The sequence below is a fragment of the Sciurus vulgaris genome, assembly GCF_902686455.1.
Source record: "Sciurus vulgaris genome assembly, chromosome: 3".
Classification (NCBI taxonomy): Eukaryota; Metazoa; Chordata; class Mammalia; order Rodentia; family Sciuridae; genus Sciurus; species Sciurus vulgaris.
In genome coordinates this window covers 82,755,764-82,778,222 of record NC_136463.1, presented here as the reverse complement: position 1 = coordinate 82,778,222, position 22,459 = coordinate 82,755,764, and the positions used below count along the sequence as shown (strand labels likewise).

The 22,459-nt window shown below is 46.5% G+C and overlaps 1 long non-coding RNA gene across 1 annotated transcript; it reads right to left on the bottom strand.

Annotated features, from left to right (window-relative positions):
* Positions 1–1,407: 1,407 nt before the first annotated feature.
* LOC306656752 lies at positions 1,408–2,605 on the bottom strand. The gene is made up of 2 exons (XR_013762632.1): positions 2,415–2,605; positions 1,408–2,289 (listed from the first exon to the last, which is right to left on the bottom strand). It is a non-coding gene; the product is annotated as an uncharacterized lncRNA (long non-coding RNA).
* Positions 2,606–22,459: the final 19,854 nt, after the last annotated feature.

Genomic DNA, 22,459 nt, shown 5'->3' with positions numbered 1-22,459 from the left:
TGTGTGCTGCTCAGAAGAGAAATCTCCCACCACCCTACGTTTTCACAGAATTTTGGATTTTCTTTAAGCAGAGACAAATATTGGTCCCGTGTGCCTCCACTTCTGAGGGTGAAGAGAAGAATTGTGGAAGAAAACCCTGCAGGCTGGCCGACTTGTGCACGATGGGCTAGGAGTAGGAGCGTGTTGCATGCACACGGTGGTAATCGCATTTTCGAGTGTAGATCAGATGGCGGTGGGGCCTCGTGGTGCGGGACATGAATGAGTTGTCGCAACACAATAGCGCACAGCCTTCCTACGGGGACTGGGTGACCAGCGGTTTTGTTGGGAGTGAATGCGAGGAGATTTCTGCTACAAGTGCCGCGGTATTATTATGAGCTGGAAGGTCAGACTATACATCGCAGGTCCCCAAAGCCTATAGACCTTGGGAAATGTGGGGCCTCGAGCCACGTCATTGTACCTGACAGTCCTTTCAATAGACTAATTCAATTAGCGCTGGGGTTTCGGTCTTCATTTGGAGGCGATAATAATGTGGGGATGGGTGGGTGCTGGGGGATTCCTTAGGTATTAGTTAGGTATCCTAAGCAATTCTGCCTGAAGCTCAGAATGGGACGGGGGTCGGGTTGGGAAGGCCAAAGAAGGTTAAAAAGAAAGAAAGAAAGAAAGAGAATAAGAAAGAAAAAAGAAAAGAGAAAAAGCAGGTGGATATGTGGTGTGGGTAAGGCGAATCTTAGAAAATAGATTCTTTGTTGACTCACGAAATTGGGGTATCAGCTCTGTTTGCAAAGGACCCAGAACAATCTTGGGCATGGGGAGAGGATTTCTTTTTTCTGTGTATATGAAATACATCTATAAATGCCCAGGTTCCTAGAAAGCCCTGGTGTTGGGGGTTGTCACCTTTGGAGTTTCAATATTTGGATTTATGCTCCCATAATCCAGTCTTTCCCCAGTTTTCTTCCTCTTATCGGAGGGTGCAGTTCACAGTACGGACGTTTTTGTTCTAGAAACATTCTCTTTTCTCTCCTCTCTTTCTTTCTCTTTCTATATATCTTGGACGAACTGAAATCTTTCTCCTAACTGTGAGAAACGGGAAGATTTCCATGATTTCCGTAAATTGATTCGGAAGGGGCTCTCCTGGAGCCCTGGCTTCCTTGGGCGGGGCTGAATGCCCGCCAAGGTTATTACCTGATTCGGAGGACGCCCGAGCGCAAACACCAGACTAATCACTGTTCACTGGTTTACAGGAGGCGTTCGGGCTGCGCCTGGATGTCTCCGGCGAGACGCAGGGCCCCTTGGCTCGCATTACGAGAAGTGGAGCTTTCACCAGCCCCTCTGTACAGACCCCAAACCTTTCGGCCAGGCCCTTGGACTAAGGGTTTTAGAGCTTATGGCTCACGAAAGCAAAGCGACTACACAGACTTCTCCATTTATTTTTCTTCACTTTAATCAAACTTCCCGCTTTTCTCCTTACTCTGAAACCCATCCCAAACCCAGAACCTAAGCTCTCATTTGGATTCAACTCCTATCCCTCGTCCCCACTCGTGGGTGAGCCAATTAATTCAGCATCTACGCTCCAATTTTCTTCTGTATTTTTGGTTTTCTCCCTCTCTTTCCCTCCCCTCCCAGAAGATTCCCGGGGGGTTGCGTCCCCAGGCCGACAGAACCCTCGCCCACTCCAGTCCCCACCTGTCCGAGTAGCTGCTCCCGCCTGCATCCGGCTCGGCGAGGTTCGGGGGTCCACACCGACTGACATAAAGCGTGTGTGCGCCGGTGGGTGCAAGTGTGGGCACGAGTGAGGAGGGGCCAGCGCGGCTTCCGGGTTCTGCAGCCCCCCCCCCCCCCCTTCGGCTCAGTTCAACCTCCCCGGGAGGTCCCGACCCCACTCCAAAGTTGGAGACAAAAAAAAAAAAAAATCAACGAGTAAAAAGAAGAAAAAACAACATCCAAGTCCTTTGCACAGGAACAACCTTGCTGTTCCAAAACCATATTCTTTTTCCTTGCCCAGGATTAACTGTCCTCCTTCTCCTTCCCTCTATAGGGATAAGGATTGTCTCTCGGGGCTTTTCTCCCACTGACCGATGAAAAGGCGACGGAAGTCCGCACACCCAGATCTCGGGGTCGGCGCCGGCGCCGGGGCTCCAGGTCAGTGCCTTCCCGCCGCCTTGCCCGCCCGCGCAGGAGCGTGAAGGGTGTCACTCCTTTCGCCTCAGGGGGCTGCATCCTTGAGACTGTCTTCCCCAGGAGGGTGCAGGAAAAGCTTGGGGTTCCAAATCGGCGTTGTATGGGGACTGACTGAGAGACATGAAAAGAAAAAGTTTAGTCCGGAAGGTGAAACGGGCAGGGAAAGGAAAGTCCCATGAGCCACGGAGTGAAGGAAAGAGGGGAGAGGACCTTCAGTTCCCCCCACCCCGCCTCACCTCTTTCTTCAGACTGGTTTGCAGCGGGGCGGAGGGCGGGAGTAGGGGTGTCACTGCGATGCCGAGGCCTTCCCCGGCCAGCTTCTCTGTCTGCTGGCTTGAGCTTAGAGCCGGGGGCGGAGGCGCGGGGGGACATGTGTGCGGCCCGCGCGTGCGTGTTTGTACGTGACCCCGTGCATGAAAGACTCCGGGTGAGTGCGCGTGTGTACAAATGTGTGTCCGAGTGTACACGAAAGTATTGTGAGCGTTTTTGGTGCTTAATCCTTGCGTGGTTGCGCCACGGTGTCCGTGTGTGCCTGCGTGGACATCGCGCCGTGTGACTACGTATGTGCATATGCATAGTGTCAGTGTATGCGTGTCCGTTTGTGTGTGACTTAGGAAACGGAGAGCAGTTCCCTCTGACCGAGGTTTTGGAAGGGTGTAAAGTTATACGGACCCAGATCTAACCCCATCCAACTGCTGGAGGTCTAAGCCTATCCCTTCGCTCCTAACCCTCTCCACGCGAGTCATCGAATGTGCCGGAAATAGTTTACATCCAGGTTAAAACAGCTACTGATTTTTTGGTTTTCTATCAGGACCCACCTCAGCAACTCTGAGCTCTGATTGAAGGGAGGGTGGGCAACACGTGCCAAGGTCAAGATCAAAGGAACCTCAGGGAGCGGGAAGACCAAACGACTGCTCCCCAGATGAGGGAACTGAGGGAAGGGACTATGGCAGGGCCCCACAGAGGCCGCCACTAGTTTGAGGGCTCGCCACACCCGGCTGGGGAGCAACGGGCTTCCAAGTGTTGTCCTTGGGCCTAAATGCCAGGTGAGAGCCGCAGGGGATGCTGGTCTCCTTCTCCCGGCCGTCGACTCCATAGTCTCCATTTAGTCCCAAGGAAGGTTCACCCTCTTCCCAGTGAGTGTGGGAGTGGGGAACAAGGCGACCTCTTGGGGATGGAAATAAGGCGAGGGGAAGGCATAATCCCTCCCCTTACCGGATCCCACTCAGGATTCTCCCCCTTCCCCAAGGTTAGAGTCTTCTTCTTCGTCCCTCCGCCCCGCGCCGTCTAGAACTTTCCCGGAGTGAATGGTACAGTTAAAAGTGGGGTAGCGGGTTGGTGAGGGAAAGGCTAGCTCCACTTTCTGCTGGGGTGGGAGTGGAATACCGTCCCAAAGCCATTCCAGGCACGTCCCTCTCCTCTTACGCCAAGGACGCCCGCCCCAAAATTGTTATGCAAAGAAGTCAAGTATGTGATCTTCCAGCGATCAAAGAAAGCGGCAAAGCCAAATATTAGAGGAGAAGTCAATAATGGATGAGCAGATTAAGAAACCCATCTCGCGGACAATTATTCCCGCAATTGAAAACGCGGCCTCTTTCCCTCATCCTCCCTCCCCCACAAAAAAAGACGGAGGATGGGGGCTGGGACTGGCGGCCGAGGAAGGCAGCACCAGAGCGTGCTTGAGAGTGGTGTGTGTTTGTTGAGGGGAGATAACGCCTCCTAGGGGCGACCTAGTGGGTCTGGTGTTTCGCCTGGTCCAGCGGGCCGAGCCCTGCCCTCTGCGCCCGACACTTACAGGTCCCTTAAAAGATGGAGCATGGGTCCGCTCTAACTGGAGGGTTAGAACTAGGGTTTTCTACGGTCTTTTATTTCAAACCATGCGACATCCAGCCCGAGCTTCCCCACCACACCCCTTCGATTTTGGAGGGAGAGTGACCCTAGGCAGGCGGGTAAGGTAGAGAGCAGGGTCAGAGTGGCGCTGGCCTATTCCCCGCCGATTTGCCTGAGAGAAAAGCGCCACCTGTCGGCGTTTTTGGAGAACTGCACTGGTGTGGCGCTCAGTGGGTAGGCAAGGTTGTGCGGGAGGTTTGTGTTTAAAGCCCTGGACAGGGACCCCGGAGAGTAACAAAGGGCTTCTTGCCTGACCATTGACTCCTGAAACCCGAGAGACAACAGGATTTCCGGAAGAAGCATCCTTCTTTGGATCCTCTCAGCTCAAAAGAGCCAAAGCTGGAGAGAGAAGCCCCTCAGGGGCTGTCTGCTCTGTGATTTTGAAAGCAGAAAATACTGAAAACACGGTGGGATGGGTGCTAGGTTAGGAGCAGGGACTAGATTTCCTTGTTCCCTCTGCCGGCTCCCTACTGCATGATCTTGGGTGGAACTCTGGTTCGCTCTGAGTCTCAGTTTGCTTAATCCTAAACGGAAGGAGTTGGATTGACCCCCTCCAATTTTGACTTTGAATCTAACACTGAATCCGAGCAGTATTTGTAGACACCTGTGTCTGGTCTTCCTTCTGTTTCCATTCTAATAGATGCTGGACATTTACGTGCTGTTTATATCTTAATTTCTTATACATATTTATTGTATAGGTGCTTCAATGATGTTACTAATAGTTTTGTAAATTGAGAACTTTATTTCACTGGGGTCAGAGTGTTTCTTGGCTCGAATTATCCTACATGTTTATTTAATTACAACTTTTTAAAAATCAGACGAACAAGAAAACTTTGTTCACTTCGAAGTGTAGAGAGGAGGATCCCTGTGGTGGACACAATGAATGTGAATGTGGGAGACTTAGAGAGGGTTGATGTTAGAGAGAGGACCCTGAAGAAGGTCCAAAGCAGGAAGAAATAGAGGTAAAATTGAGGCCACGGACAGAGGTCCCTGACTGGAGGTGTCCTGCTAGTGTCTGACCAGCAGAAGAGGCAAGTTTGCAAACCCATATGGGATAGCTCAGACCTCAAGTCACTTTTTTTTTTTTTTTTTTAACCTTTCCATGAAATTAATAAAGCACTGAAACCAGAGCAGGGAAGGAGGCAATATTTGTTAATAGTTTGAGGTCCGGGAGATCGCATGTAACCTCAGCTCCGAATTTTCGGTTTGCAGAGCTCAAACGAGGTTCCAGTTCAACAAAGTATGGGACTCAAGATTGGGGTGGTGCAGTGTACAAGTTGGGCGCACCCCTCTGGAGCCGCTGAAAGTTCTTCAAGGGACAAAGCCGGCGATCCTCGGTCTTCGTCCTTAGCTCGGGGTTGGCAGAGCAAGGCCGGATCAGGTGCCTCGTCGGGGAATATGGGCAGAGGCCTCGCAAATTCTCAGCTAAGAATCTCCTCTTGGGACCTTTGGAGGAACTGCCACATCCAACCCGGAACCCTTTGCTTTCGAGATGGAGGGGTTGTTTCTGATCTGTCTTTCTGCGAGTCCAGGAATCGTTTTGGGGCCGCATACTCCCCGGAGGCAGGGAATTCCGGCTTCTAGAGAAACCAGAGCCCACGTGGTTTCTAGGTGTGGGTTAATGTTGCTATTTAGAGACCAGGAAGTCCAGGGACTGGAGGTCGGGTCCCTTGTCCTGGTGAGTGGCCTCCTGAACTCCAAATGAGACCTGAGCGGTCTGTTGGCGCCTTCTCTGCGTTCAAGATTTATCACTAGAGAGGCAGCGTCCCACCTGCCGCCCGCGGGGATCCGTCGGTCCCTGTTCTCTGTGCTCCACTGTGACAGCCTACTTGTGACACAAACTCTTTCCAATCTCTCAACCCTGGAAGGTGGAATTCCCGACTTTCCCCTCGAGCCCCCAAACACCCTAGGCGCCCTCTGGCATGCGCCTCTCGGGTGCAGGGGTCTGCTGCTCGGGTAAGCTAGGTGGGCCTGGAAACCCAGGGCTCCAGGCCTAGCCCTGCGGGCCCATCGAGGCCTTGGCGAGCCCGACTGCTGCGGGAGCAGTGGGCTGAAGCGGCGGCAGCGCAAACACCACTCCTACGGGACCGGAAAGTGGCTGGCTCTGTGTCCAACCGCCCTTCCTAGGCAGGCCACGCAATCCGGATTTGAGGAGTCAACATAAAGACGCCAGAATCCAGTGCGCTGCGGGATGCCGACCGAAACTCGGGAAACCTCCAGAGCCCGCCATGAAGCGAGGGCGAACCTCTGCCCCAACTCGCAACTGGTGTGGCTCAGGCCAACTTCCGCGGTGGAAATGACACAGGACAACAGGCAGATGTATATGAAACTTCTTTTCCACATTTCACTCGGATGTTGCTCTTCTACATAGGGGAGATGCAAAAAAAGAAAAATCGAGATAGATAAAGACAGAGTGAGTGAGAGTCAGTTTAGGGGTCGCCCCTTCTGGAAGAGGCTTGCACGATGGTGATAATCAGTGTATGTCTGGTACTTGCTGTGAGCCAGGTTCAGCTCTGAACGTATTATCTGGGTTAGTATGTTTAATCTTTACAGGAACCTATACAGTACATAACATCCTGTCCATTTTAGGAAGCTGACAAATGAGGCACTGAGAGGCATAACCTGGCAGATTTGTAGAAAATGAGACATGAACAATCTGATCCATTATCCACAACTCGCAGGTATCCAGATGCACGCCAGTTTTCTCAAAAGACACACCTAGTCGTTTTGCAGGCACCAGAGGGGGTGGAGACCTGAGCTACACTTTCCTGTACCCACCGGGTCTCAGCACTTGCAGGTCCTCCAGTCCCACCCCCATCTGGCCAGCCTCCTGATGCCTGCCAGCCTGGGTCAAGGAAGCTTGTGTGTGCTCCTGGCTGGCCACCTCCACTTTAGGCAATTGCCAGGTTAGGGAGGTCCCCACTTGTCAGACATAGGAATCCCACAGCACGGTCTGCAAGTGTTGGGGTGGGGTGACAACCTTCCCAGTCTGTCACCCAGAGAGAGCTGACCTAGGAGCAGCTCCCGAGGCCACAACTTCCCTCCTTGATATTATTTCTCCCTTTGTCCTTCATATTTCCAAGCTTTGTGACCCAAGAAGGGCAGAGCATTAGACTCAGGCTCAATTGGCTGCATCTGGGGGCAGGCAGCAGAAATATTAGTCTAAAAAGGGCCTTAGGAACAACTCTGGTCTTGGGCATCTTCCCACCTCCAAGCTCTTGTCTTGTCTCCAAGGCTGTGGGGGGTGGATGACCAAGGCAGACTTTTCCCAAATTTGCTTCTAGGAACCAGATGAGTATCCTGACTAAGGTACTCAGGAAGCTCACATTCCCCAGAGAGGACATGACTGTGACTTCTCCATGCCATTTGAGCTCTCAGGGAGCAAGAATGAGGGAGGTGGGTGTTCATTTGAGGCCTATGTGTCAAAACAGGGAGGACTAGGAGTGTTCCAACCCTGATGGGGCAGTCACCTCCTGGGGTGGCTGCATTCCCAGGTCACTGAAGCCCAGTGTTTCTCTCCAGTTGGCACTGAGTGAGCACTTGTTGCCTAGGAGCCTTGGAGTTGGGTCTCAGTTGGCTGCAAAGAGAATGAAAGCAGAGATAGGGAGGAAAGAAAAATACAGCCTGCAGGAGGGACAAAAGTGACCATCAGCCAGTATCTCCAGAAGGCAACAGATCTACCTTGACCCTAGGTTACCCACAGGGCATCGGGGAACTTGACCAGCCCCCAGAACCTCTTCCAAACCCCTAGAACCATTGCAGATGGAGTTTCCTTTGACTTCACCTCCTCTGAACCAGGTGAAGGACTGCCTGGTAGAGAGCTCGGAGGTGGGAGGGAGGCTTGTTGGAGGACAGGGCAGCTGTGTGAGATGGAAAGGTTGGATGTTGGGTTCCCAGCTAAGCATCCCAGGTTCCTATCCCTCCTTACTCCCATAGATATTCCAGGCCCCCTTTCCCTTCAACCAGAAAGCAGAACCAGAGGTCTTGCAGTAAGAAGAGGTTAAACCAGGGACTTCTCAGGTTCTACCAAAGCTCTCGGGAGGAGGGTGAAGCCCCATTGCCAGCAAGATGCAGCCCTGCTGGCCTGCACCGCTTCTCTCTTTTAACAGATCTGATTAGGATTAAACACTAAAATCTTTCTATCAGAGATTGCCTTAGGTTTGGGAATCCCAAAATTGAGGTTTTATGGGAACTTTAGTAAAGAGGTTTGGAAAGAGAGTAAGGGGACTTGCGGTTCTGAAAGAACATGAACTTGAATATTTTCTGAAATGTGTCTGGATCTTGAGCCAAATACATCAAGGAAAAGATTCCCACCCGTCCTCCACCACTCTGGGCAATTACAGGTGCCTTGACAATGAGCCATCGAGGGCTGGAGGTGGGCAATTTGCAGAAGTGGGGGAGGTGATTTATCTTGGCCGGGTGACCAGAGAGAATGAAAGCCAAGAGACTGTGTGGGTACCCCACCCCCCTCCATCACCCTTTTGCATTTATCTCTTCCCCTGTCAGTTTCTCCAGCTATCAAGTGTGGACTCGACAGGAATGTTGCAAGGAAAAACTAATTAAACGGCAGTACAATGCTTTGGAAATATTAAGTGTCATGTAAATGCCTAATGCTAATAATAATCTTGATGGTGGTAATTATGTTCCAGGAAGCACATTCCCAGACAGCCCAGCGCTGATCCTAAATGTGCTACCTGTTTAGGAGGAGTCCTAGGAACACCCACCCTTTCTGCCACTGAGCAGAGTGTCAGCTCTGAATGGCCATGAGAAAGGTAAATTCTTGGGGTTACATCCCCATCACCTGGAGGCAGCACAGGTTGAATCCTGGCTGAGAGTCCTTGAACAAGTTCCTGATATTGAAGTCCATCACCTATAAAGCCAGAATAATATATGCAGCTTAGAATGGTGGTGGGGATCCAATGACATAGCAGATCCATCACACTTCGGGAAGGCGGCAAATAGGTTATGTTAAATAAGGAGTAGCAATTGATCTGGTTTAGTTTACCCAGCCCCAGTTGCTTGATCAAGATGGGGGTTTCAAAGCCTATCAGGTAGTTACATTGTTCAGCTCTGATCTATTATTTGGGGTGTCAGAACCTCTCCTATTTGACAGGAAGTGGGGTAGGGATACTTGTACTTTATTATCTGTGCTCTTGGAAGGTTACTTTCAAATTGATGGTCAGCCAAAGGACCAAAGAGCAGCCAGTGGCATGGGGTGTAGTGCTTAAGCCTGGAGCCCTTTGACCTGTCAAGGCTTCCTGCCTCTTCCCTCTTATGCCCACTCACCCGACTGAGATGCAGGGATTTACTGGAAGGCCCAGGGGAAGCTGTGGGTGCTCTTTACTACCCTTGAAAATGAACTCTGCCTGCAACATCAGTCCTGTGTGAAGTGAAGAAAGACTCTCAAGATGAGTTTCCTGTCACTAGGATAGGTTTCAGAGAGGGAGATCGTGTTCCCTAAGAAGTCCTGGACATGGCAATCTAGCTCTGCCCTAGTCCATCCTCCCTGCCCAGGTGACTCCCAGGGTGTGACTGCCTCTTGCCTGGGATTCATCTTTCTCAGAATGTATCCAGTGGATTCATCCCTATTCACATCATGGCTGGCCTGTGAGCTTAGAGCCTTCTGTTCTTCATAACTTGGTTAAGAAATCACTCTATTGCCTTCAGTGAGTTCCTCCTTCATATTTAAAGAAAAGGATATTCTACAAGTTTGTTTCAGATTAAAATGTATCCCTTCCTTCCTCTGTCTCTCAACTCTTGATGAAAGAAGCAAGGGTCCTCCCATCTTCCCTTAACATTTTTCTGGTTTAGTGAATCATCAGGCCTTCTCCAGGACTTCAGAGTTTCCTTATAAGGCAGTTTCGCTGACCCCCTGCCCCATCCTGCCAGCCCTTCCTCTCGCTAGACCCATCCTTGCCACTGCTGGACTCGAGAGATTCAGGGTGCTTGTTTCTGCCAAAGCCAGTGGAGACTTTGAGGGCAGCAAATTACAGTGACTCATCATTGAGGCTTTTGGGACTTTCCACCCAGAAATCTCTGGGCCTTTCAGGGTTTTATAGAGTCACCTATATGTTTTAATGACACCCTACTCTTGAACTTGGGTTAATTTCATTTCTTAGCAAGTTAGAGAACAAAGACAAATCTGAGATCCTTCCACTTCCTCCCAATTTGTTTTTTGTCTTCCCCAATTTGTTTCCAGAGTCCATTTTTGTTGCTATGTGATACCATTTCCCTCCCCATTTGGGAAGAGTATAGCTGATTATTATTATGTTGTTGTTCTTGCTATTATTATTTTTATTCTAAAGAAAGTAAATTCTTATCTACATTCAGCTTTGAAAACAAAATGCTTCATTTCATTTAAGGTAGCTATCAACAACTCAAAAGTGCCTTCCTTTTAAAAATGACACTTTTTAAAGATGTCATACAGAAACAGGTGGTTTTCCCAGTAATTCTTTTCTAAAAAACATCCAAATAAGAATCTATTAAGAGTGGTGGCATTAGGTTTTTAGGTTTAGAGCATGTGAATCTTCAGAGTTGCACTTTGGCTGGAGGGTTATGAAGTCAGACACTGAGAGCAGGAGTGCACACACACACACACATGCACCTGCACACACACACATATGCACACACACCTGACACCTGCACAGTTGAAAGGAATTTCACAGTTTGCCATTTCACTTTCTTCTGCCCATATATAGGCTTTGATTTTCATTTCTTGTGTATGATGAGAAACTTGGGCTCATTGTGCCTCCTGGCCAGCTTTCTGGGAAAGCCTTGTGACAGAGGTGCCTGGCATATTTGAGCACACACTGCTAGTTGGTGATGGGCAGGGGCAGATGTGCAGGGTCGTGTCCTTTCTGACAGGCCATCTATCTGCTTGTTCTTCATATTAAGGGAAAGTCCACACACATCCTACAATTCAAAAACGTAATTCCTTTCCCTCAGAAACATCCCCAGCCTCATAAGCAACCTCACAGGTGTGCAGGTGGTTTCCATGGAGATTATACAGCCACACATCCAGGACAATGGGACAGTGAACCATAATGTCCCTTCCACATCCCTGGCTTATTTCCTTTGAGGCTGTAGCCCAGTTATCACCTCATGTGAAGGGGACCAGTGCACTGGGAAACTTTGGAGGAAAGTGGGGGAATTCACATGCTTGCTTTACTTTTGGAACTTTTTTCACTTTAGCTTTGCTCTTATCATTGTTTTAAGCAGCTTCATCTCAGGTTCTTGGTACATCATGAAGAATTTGTTTCCAATTCAGTGAGACACACTTGATAGTGTACATAAGGTTTTGGCAACAGTCACTGAGTCTGTCTTTTTGCTTTCATGAAGATAATGGTTCAACTGGACTGCATTCTGTTCCCTAGAAATTTCACAGAGATTTTCTTAAAACTTTTTTTTTTTTTTCCATATTGGTTCCCTGCAGTTGGTGGTAGGGTGGAGTGAGCATGGAGAGGGGCCAGGTGCTGTGTCAGGGGAGAGATGTAAGGAGAAGACGTGGGGCATGAGCAGACCATTGTGATGATGGAGAAGGGGCAGGCCCAACTGTAGGGGGCCTTGAGCAGCAGCTCCTCTTGCTTTATTGATACTCTTCAGCCCCAGGACTCTTGGACCACTCCCAGTCTTTAGTTGGTATGGGCAGTTCTACACCAGCCACTGTTTGCCTTAGGCTACGGGTACCAAAGCATTTTGTTTAATAACTTTGGTTAATTGAAAAAAATAATTTTAGTTAATTTTATTAATTGACTGATTGATACTGAGGATTGAACTCTGGGGTGCTTAACAACTGAGTCACATCCCCAACCCTTTAATTTTTAAATTTTGAGACAGGATGTCCCTAAGTTGCTTAGGGCCTCGCTAAGTTGCTGAGTCTGGCTTTGAACTCACCATCCTCCTGTCTCAGCCTCCCAAGCTGCTGGGATCACAGACATATGCCACCATTTTGATGAATTTAAGAAAACACTGTTCAGGCAGCGGGGCTTCTCTTCAGATGTAGCCAGCCTTTCCCCTCCAGGGGTGTCATTGCAGTGCCAAATGCTGGAAAACTCTCTCTCCAGAAATGCAAGCATTTCCCACTGCAGGCTCTTTGGCACTAGTGTGGGGCCTGAGAGTTGAAATGCTCAGCATTTCCTCCAGATAATAGCATGTTATCAGGTCCCACAATAGCCTGGAGGAGTGGGAGTCCTTACAGTAAAATGGGTCAAAGGCCCATAGAAACCACCAGCCTGAAATCCCTCCCTCATCTGCAGTGGGAAGAGCAGAGTCAATTCTCTTTCTATCCAATGGATACGGCTTTAGTTTCTCTAGAAGAGAGGATTCTGCCCAGGGTGGACAGCTGAGCTGGGTCCTGGCTGGTGAAAGGCATGAACAGATCAAGGTTTGCAGAGCCCGATGGCTGGCCTTTTGCTAGCACCTCTCCCATGAGAGCCAGTTTGCTGGAAGGTCTGCCCAGCTGGGCTGGCCTGAGCTTTCTCAGTGTGGAGCTGGGGAAGGTAATTGGGACCAGTGTCTAGTGAGCCAGAGAAGTTGTTCCTCTCTGACCTGTGGTCTATGTCTTTTCTCAGGGAGAGAACACCTCCTAGCCCACATCCTTCCATCAACTCGGATTCAGCTTTCTAGCCTGTGGGTTAAAAGGAGAGAGGAAAATATGACACATACAGAGATATGAAGTCTAAAAGGAGCAAATGGTAGAATTTCAGGAATTTTCCAACAGGTATAAAGAAGTTGGAGAGTCCAGGCTAGCTTAGTGCTATCTGCTGAATCATCATTGCATTCGGAATAAGTGCTCCTGGATCCTTATATCATCCTGCTATCTGGAAACTGCTTCTCAGAGATGATGGATGTGACTTTGTGGCTGTTTTCCTCAGTATGGTGGCCCCTTACTCCTGGTGGCTACTGAGGACTGGAGATGTGGTTGGTATGAGTTGAGGAGTTATTAGTGGAAAACACGTCAGCTGGGCAAGTGGCCTGTAATCCCAGAGTCAAACTCTACTAACAACACACACACACACACACACACACACACACACACACACACACACACACACACACCATAGACTTCAAAGACTTAGCAAGGAAAAAATTGCAATGTGTCTCACTAATATTTTGTATTGATTATGTTTCCATGATCACATTTTAAATATGTTAAGTTAAATAAAATACATTATTAAAATTAATTTTGTGTTTCTTTTTATTTTCTTTTAATGTACCTATTAGAACATTGGAAATTACCTATGTGGTTGGCATTTAGAACTCAGTGTATTTCTATTGGTTAGTGCTGGGCTAGGTAACTCTGACCCTTCTGAAACTATTTTGAGAACTTGTTCATTGGTTTCATTCTCTTGTTAGCTATGGAGATAGCTCAAAATTTCAGTAAAAATTTGCTAAGTAGGAACTGAAGGGTGGAGTAGAGTAGATTGCGGGGGGGTAGCTGACCAATTTTCAAATACTGGCTTCTGGTGACATCGTGTGGCCACTTCTTGGTACTACACCAACTGCAGGCTGTGTGTATGTTCAGGTCCCTGGTCCAGATGCCTTCCATCTATTGGTCACCACCCACTGGATAAAACAGCACATTAGAAATGCTTAACTTCAGAGGGGTGTCTTTCTAATCCTGTCACCTCCTCTTACTTCTTCCCCCATCCTTTCAACTCTCCCACATCTGCAGTATTGGGCCCAACACTAAACTACTGAGAGGATTTCCTTCTTACCAGGGAAAATGACCCTCAGAGTTGGAAGTTAGTGATCCAAGCCCAGCAACTTCACAAAAGAATGGAGTAGTCTTAGGAAAATCATCCAACCTCTCAAGGGCCCTTCCCTTCAAGTGCAAAACAAACAAGCCAGAGCAGATGACTTCTAAGTTCATCTCTGGCTCCCCAAATCTGTGAGTCTACTGGTGGGATTTGAGACATCCACGAGGAAGGCTTAAATAATGCTTCATTAGTGGTGATCTACAAGAAAGGCCCCAGCTTGAGTCTAACTTGCAGTTCAGGGAGATGACCCAAACATGGGGCTGGGATGGCCAACTATGATGTATGAGGAGGTGATAGCACTCACAGATAGGAGCATTGTCATTTGTCGAGACTAATTATTTGCATATATTACCTAATTTAATCCTCACAACAATACCATAAATTAGGAATTATGATCTCAGTTTTAAAATATTTGAAGTATTTGTAGTATATTTAATATTTGACATAAGAACACAATGAATGTCCAGTATACATATTTACAAATGAATAAAGTTTAAAAACATAATAAATGATGGTATTAGTTCATTTTCCATTGCTATATGGAACACATGAGGCTGGATACTTTATTATTTGCAGTACTGAGGATTGAATCCAGGTACTCTCTGCCACTGAGCTACCCCCAAGTCCTTTTTATTTTGAATTTCAAGACAAGGTCTCACTAAGTTTCTGAGGCTGGTCTCAGACTTGCTAGCATCCTGCCTCAGCCTCCCAAGCATCTGGGATAACAGACATGTACCACTGCACCCGGCTGAGATTGGGTATTTGTAAAGAAGAGGGTAATTTAGCTCAGAGTTTTGGAGTTTCAGAGGCATGATATTGCATTGACCCAGCCTGGGGAGGCCCTCATGGTTGGGTGTCATCATGATAGTAGCACAGGAGAGACAGAGAGATCACACAGCAAGACAGGAAGTCAAAATAGGGATCCAGCGGGGTCAGGTTTGCTCTTTTACAGCAGTCCTCTCATGAGAACTAGCCAGAGTTCCAGAAGAGCTACATTAACTTCTTCTGAGGGTGGTGTTTTAGTCAGCTTTTCATCACTGTGACCAAAAACCCAACAAGAACTTAAAGGAGGCGAAGTCTATTTTGGCTCATGTTTTCAGAGATGCAGTCCATGGTCATCCGACTCCATAGCTCTGGGTCTGAGGTGAGGCAGAACGTCATGGTGGAGGGTGTAACACAAGGAGGCAGCTCAGGACATGACAGCCAGGAAGCAGATAGAGTTCCACTCACCAGGAACAAAACATAGACTCCAAAGTCACACCCCCCAGCAACCAACTTCCTCCAGCCATACCACACCCACCTATGGGTATCACCAGTTAATTCATATCAATGGATTCATCCATTGATTAGGTTATGGCTCTCATCATCTAATCGTTTCCTCTAATCATTGTCTCACACACGAACTTTTGGGGGACACTTCATCTTTAAACCATAAAAGATGTCACCCCCCAATGGCCTTCCACCAGAACCTCCTCTAAAGGCCCACCACCTTCACAGCACCATGCTAAGGACCAAGCTTCCAACGCAGCCCATAGGGACAAACCCTAGCAAGGATGAGACCTATCAACTACCACCAGCAACTTGAACAATGATCTTGATTTGCTTGTACATGTTTTTATGCTCCTTTTCCTTAAGAGCCAGACACAGTGTGTCCTTGGACTGTGGTCTGATAAGACTGGATTTTTACTTACTACTAAAAGTTATCAATGTTGCACATAACTGGGCTTGAGTTCATTTTCACAGCCGTGTATGATTTCCTGTTGGAATAAAACTCTATCCTATCAATGGACACTTGAGTTGTTCCTCATTCTTTGTGACTATTCTTATTTGTGTCTATTAGTTCATAGATGTAATCTAGAAGACAGTAAAAATATTGGTGGTTTGGGACAGGGGTAAGGTAAATTGCAGGGGACTTTCAGGGCAGTGAGACTGTTCTATATGATACTGTGATAGTGGATACTTGACATTATGCATTTGACAAAACCCATAGAATTTCATAAACGAAGAGTGAACCAGAAGGTGTGCAAATATTAGAACATTATTCAGGTGGTCAGAGATCCCAGGATGGACTGTGACAAGAGAATCTATTCACATTGCAAATGGATGAAACAACCTCAATGTAAGGGGTGGAGGTGGAAGGAAAGTGCTGACCTAAGCAACTTTGGAATTAAGTAAAAGATCAAAGAAAATTCACACAAGCACTGCTTTCTGGTTGATCAAGTTCTTTCCCATGGTGTGTGTTAGTGATGCTGCTATAGCTGTACTGGTTTGTTGGAGTTAAACAATTAAGTAAATGCATGGCAGATGGAAAAACATATTCACAGTTGAAATGGGAGTTTATTTGCAAAGGAAGAAAGCATGAGTGATCCAGGCAGTGATGGATTGGAGTTGGAGACAGTGATACAAACTCATGCTTAGCTAAAGATAAATACAAGTGGTTACCTTTGATCAGCAAGTGGTTGAGTCTGCCAGTGTGGAACCCAGGGGACATGGAGGACCTATTGCACTTGGCTCTCAAGGAAGAGGAACAGTGTTCCCACCCTTAAATGTGAGCTGTGTATAGTGACTTCCTTCCTCAGAGCACAGGGGGCAGGGCAAGGTAATCCAAAGGTGAAACCCACAAGCACTACCTCAGCCAGGTGATCGAGGTCCACCACAGCACTGATAAGTCATATTAGCGTGTGCCATTGACGGAACGGTAACAATGGCCCTTTACCTCTGCTGTCTTTCTCCCAGGAGCCCACACCCATGTCCATCATGAGAAGCACATCAAATAAATTCCATAGAGGGGCCTCCTACAAAATACTTCACCAGTACTTCGAAGAACTGTCAAGGCATTAGACGGGGAAATTCAAGAAGTTATCATAGCCAAAAGGAGCCCCAGAAGACAAGTCAGTTACATGTAATGTGGCATCTGGATGGGGTCCTGGAGCAGAGGAAGACATTAGATAAAAGTCCAAGGAAATAGAAATAAAACGTGAACTTTGGTTAATAATAATGCATCAATATGTGTCAAGCCAGGCACCATGGTGCACAGCGGCGATCCCAGCAACTTGGGAGGCTGAGGCAAGAGGATCACAAATTTACCGTCAGCCTCAGCAACTTAGTGAGACCCTGTCTCAAAATATTTTAGGCTTTCAGGCCACGTGGTCTCTGTTGCCACTGCTTAGCTGCGCTATCGTGGCACCAAAGAAGTCATTTTCCATACATAAACTGAGTATGGCTAAGTCCCAGTAAAACTTTATGTACTGCTGGGAGCAGTGGCATACACCTGTAATCCCAGTGATTCAGGAGGCTGAAGCAGGAGGATTGCTGAGTTCGAGGCCAGGCTCATCAACTCAGCAAGATCCTGTTTCAAAATAAAATACAAAGGTTTGGGGATATGACTCAGTGGCAGAGTGCTTGCCTAGCATGCTCAGTGCCCTGAGTTCAATCTCCTGTACTGCCAAACAAAACAAAGAAAACATTTTTTAAAGACTTTATTTACCAAAAACAAACAACAAACAGTTTTCCAATGCCTGTTCTATTGTGAAATTACTTAGAAGTGAAATTGCTGGATCAAGAAGTATGGAAATGTTCATTTCTGGAAAACATCAAATTGTTTGCAGAATCCATCAATATATACTCATCAGACACATGAAAAGGTATTAATGTAAAAGTTGCTGTTAATTCATATCTTCCCCAGAAATAAGCATTTTTGCTAAATAGTACTTCACTGCATTCTTGTTTGGGGCCTTCCTGATTTTAATGGAGTTACACCTTGTGTTCCCTCTTTCCAGAAATACTATCAATGACTTTTGCTTTTTTTCTGTTGAATCATCCTCCTTCTAATGTGTTAGGAATGCTTCATACATTATGGGTTTTGTTGTTGTTTGTTTGTTTTGTTTTACCTCTTTTTCTTTTCTTGCTTTGAGACAAGTTCTCTCTCAGTTGGCCAGGTTGGTCTTGAATTCATGATTGTCCTGCCTCAGGCCCCCAAGGAGCTGAGATTCAAAGCATGAGTCACTGCACCTGGCTTCTTTATACCTTCTGGTTACTGATCTTTTACCAGTTACCAATGTTGCAAATATCTTCTCCCAGTTTATAGCCTGCCCTGTCTTTCTGGTGTCTTTTGATAAACAGGGTTGTTCACTGTCTGGCTTGCTAATCTTTCCTTTTCATAGTTAATGCCTTTTCTCTCTCATGCTGAAGAAATCGTCTTATATTCAAAATCAGAAAGATGTTTTTATTTTCTTAGAAAAGTTTTCAAGTCTTGCTTTTTACTGTAAGTTCTCAGTGTATTTGTGATTTACTACAAAATACAGAGTACAAGGAGGAGGAGCAGATTCCACTTTATTTTTTCTGTTTGAATGAGAAGTTCCCCCCATTGGCCCCTCCCACCCCTAGCAGCACGTCATTCACAGTTGCATGTTCAGGTAAGTCTAGTGCCGGTCTCTGTGTGGTTTCATTTGCCCTGTGGTTTCTATAATGTTATGATAAGACTTAATATCAAATTACCCCTGCTGTTGTTTGGATTCGGAATGTTCCCCCTGAAGAGCCCCATGTTGGGTCCCAGCCTATGACACTGTGGGAGGTGGTGGAACCTTCAGGAAGGAGGTAGAGCCCAGTGGGATGTCACAGGACTTTGGAAGTGCATTTTGGAAGTGCTCTTCTTTCCCTGTTCCCCACTTCCCTGCAATGGGATAAGTGACTTGCTCTCCCATCTGTTGTCATGCTGCCTTGCCACAAGCCCAAAGGCAGCGGGGCCAGGTCATCACCAACTGAAACCTCCAAACCGGTGAGCCAAAGAGAATATTTTCTCTGTATAAGTTGCTCATCTCAGGCATTTGTTGTAGTAATGGAAAGCAAACACAATGCCCAGCCTATTCTTTTTCAGGTGTCTTGATTATTGGACTGTCATTTTTATTTCAAAATCCTTTTGTCAAGTCATTGTGGGTTTTTGTTGTTGTTTGTTTGTTTTCAATACTAAGAATTGAACCCAGGGAAGCTCTGCCACCAAGCTACATCCCCGGATCACTGGGATTATAAGCACAAGGCAACACTCCCATCTCATTTTGTCAAGTTTTGTATAAAAAATTCCCACTGGAATCTTATTGAGATTGCATCGAATTCATAGAATTACTCTTCTTTCTTTTTATTTTCCCATGCTGGGGATTGAACCCAGGGCCTTGAGCATACTAGGGAAACACTCTACCACTGAGCTACAGACCCAGTTCTGAATCCACAGATTGGAAGAGAATTGACATGTTCAAAATCTGGAGTCTTGCTACCTATAAGCATATCACAGCTCTCCTAATATCTGTATTTTACAGATAAAGAAACTGAGGTTCAGAGAGGTCAAGTGACTTCCCCCTGTCTCTCAACAAGTTAGTAGAAGAGCTACCACTTTGACCCAGTGCCATTTTTACTCAGAAGCTCCTGCTCTGAACTGCAATGCTGTGCCATTAATTTGTTTTGCAAGTCCTCTCTCCTGCACAATTAATTGATTACCCCTTGTAGACAGGTGCTCTGAGTGACCTTGTTATCAGGGCCCTGAGTTTGGGCCCTGAGATAACAGGTCTGATCCACTGATTAGCCATCAAAATGAGTATGTTATGGCTTCCAAAGAGACACGAAGTCACCCCACCCCACAACCTTGGTGTGTTACCAGAGGGTCTCCTGCCATTTTTTGTTCCATGATGCGTGGTTGAATAGCTCCAATTTTATCCCAGTAGGAGGGCTACTGGAAAGGAACTGTACAAGGAGGGGAAATGCTTTGGTTTAGGATTTGGTTGAGTCAAACCCTTGGTCATGAGAGCCATGTATCAGAAATTTTGACTTCAAATCTCAGCTCTTCCATGTCCTTAGCTGTGTGACTTTGGACGTATCACTTAACGTTTCTGAGTCATAGTTGTCTCATCTCCAAAAGGGACATATTGACTTAACTATTTCTCCCAAATAGTGTCATCAAAGAGATTAACTTAGATAGGCTAAGAACATGGTCAGCCTAGGACACTGCATCTGCATGGTGAGACGTGTACCCCTGAGCTCACCATCGAGGGGAGCAAGACTCAGAGTTTTACTCTCAATAAAGATTTTCATCATGTAATAGGGCTCTGGACTACAGCAAGCTTGCACTTCCATGAGTGAAAAGAGTGACATGGCAATGGTAAAAAGGGACTGTGCCCTCTGAGCATTGCAAGAGGAACCACTTCTGTGGCTCAGCCAGTGTTTAAAGCACTTTTCACTAGGTCCTCAGTCAGGGAGACTGGAGGCAGCAATTAGGTCTTCCAAAGGCCCCCGGGGCCCTGGAGGCAGTGGTTGGGAAATCTGATCTGATGAACAGATAAGAAATGGTTATAATTAGCACATTCAAGGTGAAGCACATGTGATTGTGCAGATAGCAATTTTCCAAACTATCAAGACCGCTCTCAAACAAGTCTCTACTCATAAGGAGGCTTGGTGTATCCCTGGCATAGACTGAGTTCCTTGTGCAGAGAGAAGATAAAAACCCAGATTCTCTCTGTCTCTCTGGAATAAAAAGGAAATAATATTTTTATATCTTTTTTTTGGGGGGGGGATAATGGGCATTAAACTCAGGGCTTCATGCATACTCAGCAAGCACTCTGCCACTGAGCTACATCCCAGCCCTTTTTATTTTGAAACAAGGTCTTTCTAAGTTGCCCAGGCTGGCCTCAAACTTGTGAACCTCCTGCCTCAGCCTCCCAAATCTCAGGGATTACAGTTGTGCAGCTGCACACCCAGCTTTATGTGTGTATCTTCAAAGAAAGTTTTTACTGAGGTATAACATACATTTAGTAAAGCTTATAATCTGAAGTATCCAGCCTACTAAACATTTATATCTATAGGCACCTGTTTTATCACCACCCAGATGGGGAAATTCAACATTCCCATCCCCTAGAAGGCTTCCTTGGGTCCTTCCTACCTGTGTCTCTTCACAGAGGTGGCCACTTTAGATTTCAATCACAACCGATTAGCTTTGCCTGTCTCTGAAGTCCCCATGAGTGGAATTAGCTCACATGTACTCTTGTTCAGGGTTTTTCATGCTCAACCTTATGTGAGATCCAGCCGGGCTGCTCGTAGCCATAGTTTGCTTTTGTCAATCACAGTGTGGTTGGAAAGCATGCACAACTCATCATTTTCCACCTACTGGACATTTGGGTTGCTTCCACTTTGGGACCACTATGGATGAGGCTGCTGTGAACGCCACTGTGCATGTCTTTTGGTCCACGTGTGTAACACTTTATTTTGGGTATGCACCAGGAGCTGGATTATGTGAAGCATTGAATTTTATTATTTGTTTTTTTAAAAAGTCAGCTTTGTTGAAGTATAATTTACAAATGATCAAGTCCACCAATTTTAACTGCACAATATAATGAGTTTTTTGAGTTTTTTAAAAATATTTTTTTAGTTGTCGATGGACCTTTATTTTTATTTATTTATTTATATGTGGTGCTGAGAATCAAACCCAGTGCCTCACACATGCCAGGCAAGTGCTCTACCTCTGAGCCACAACCTCATCCCCTACAATGAGTTTTGACAAAGATATTTGGTGTGTAACCATCACTGTAATCAAGATAGAGAACAGTCTATCACCCCAAAACATTTTCTCCACAGTGCTGGGGTGTAGCTCTGTGGTAGAACACTTGCCTTGAATGCTTGAGGCACTGGGTTTAATCCCCAATGCTGAAAAAAAACTATATATATATATATCTTCCTGCCTCTTTGCAACCAACTTCTCCTACACGTAACCCTGGCAACTACTGATGTGATTTGTATCACTACAATTTTGCCTTTTCTAGAATTTCATACAAAGGAAACCATGTATGCTCCATAGTCTTTTTTGTTCCATTTCTTTCTCTCAGCATAATTGAGATGCCTCTGTATCGAATATGTCAGTAATTCAATTCTTTTTGTTGTACAGGGGTGTATATTTCATTGTGACATTAGACACTTTATCAGTTGACAACCATTTGGGATTTTTTTCTTCTCATTCCAGAGGCCTGTATTAATAAAACAGTTGCCAATATTTGCTACAGTTATTTACAAGGAAAAGTGTTTTCATTTCTTTGGTACAGACCTTGGAGTGGAATGATCAAGTGTTATCGTATGTATGTGTTTGACTTTATAAGAAGCAGCCAATAGTCAGGCACAGTGGTACACACCTGCAATCCCAGCTACTTGGGAGGCTGAGATCAGAGGATCAAAGTTTAAGGTCAGCCTGGGCAATTTAATCAAGATTCTGTACCAAAATAAAAAATAAAAAGGGCTGGAGATGAAACTCAGTGGTAGAGGACCCCTGGGTTCAACTCGCAGTGCTGTGAAAGGAAGAAAAGAAAGAGAGAGAGAGAGAAGGGAGGGAGGGAGGGAGGGAGGAAGAAAGGAAGGAAGGAACGAAGGAAGGAAGGAATGAAGGAAGGAAGGGAGGGAGGGAGGGAGAAAAGAACCCATCGAACTCCTCAACACGGTTGCACTGTTCTGCATTCCCACCACAGTGCCGGAGGGTTCCAGCTCCTCCACAGCTTCATCTTGGTTTGCCATTATCAGTCTTTTGAATTTTAACCAATTGTAGAAATGAGTAAATGTATCTTCTTTTGGCTTTTAAGTATCTTAGGCTTATGGGCTATTTGAAT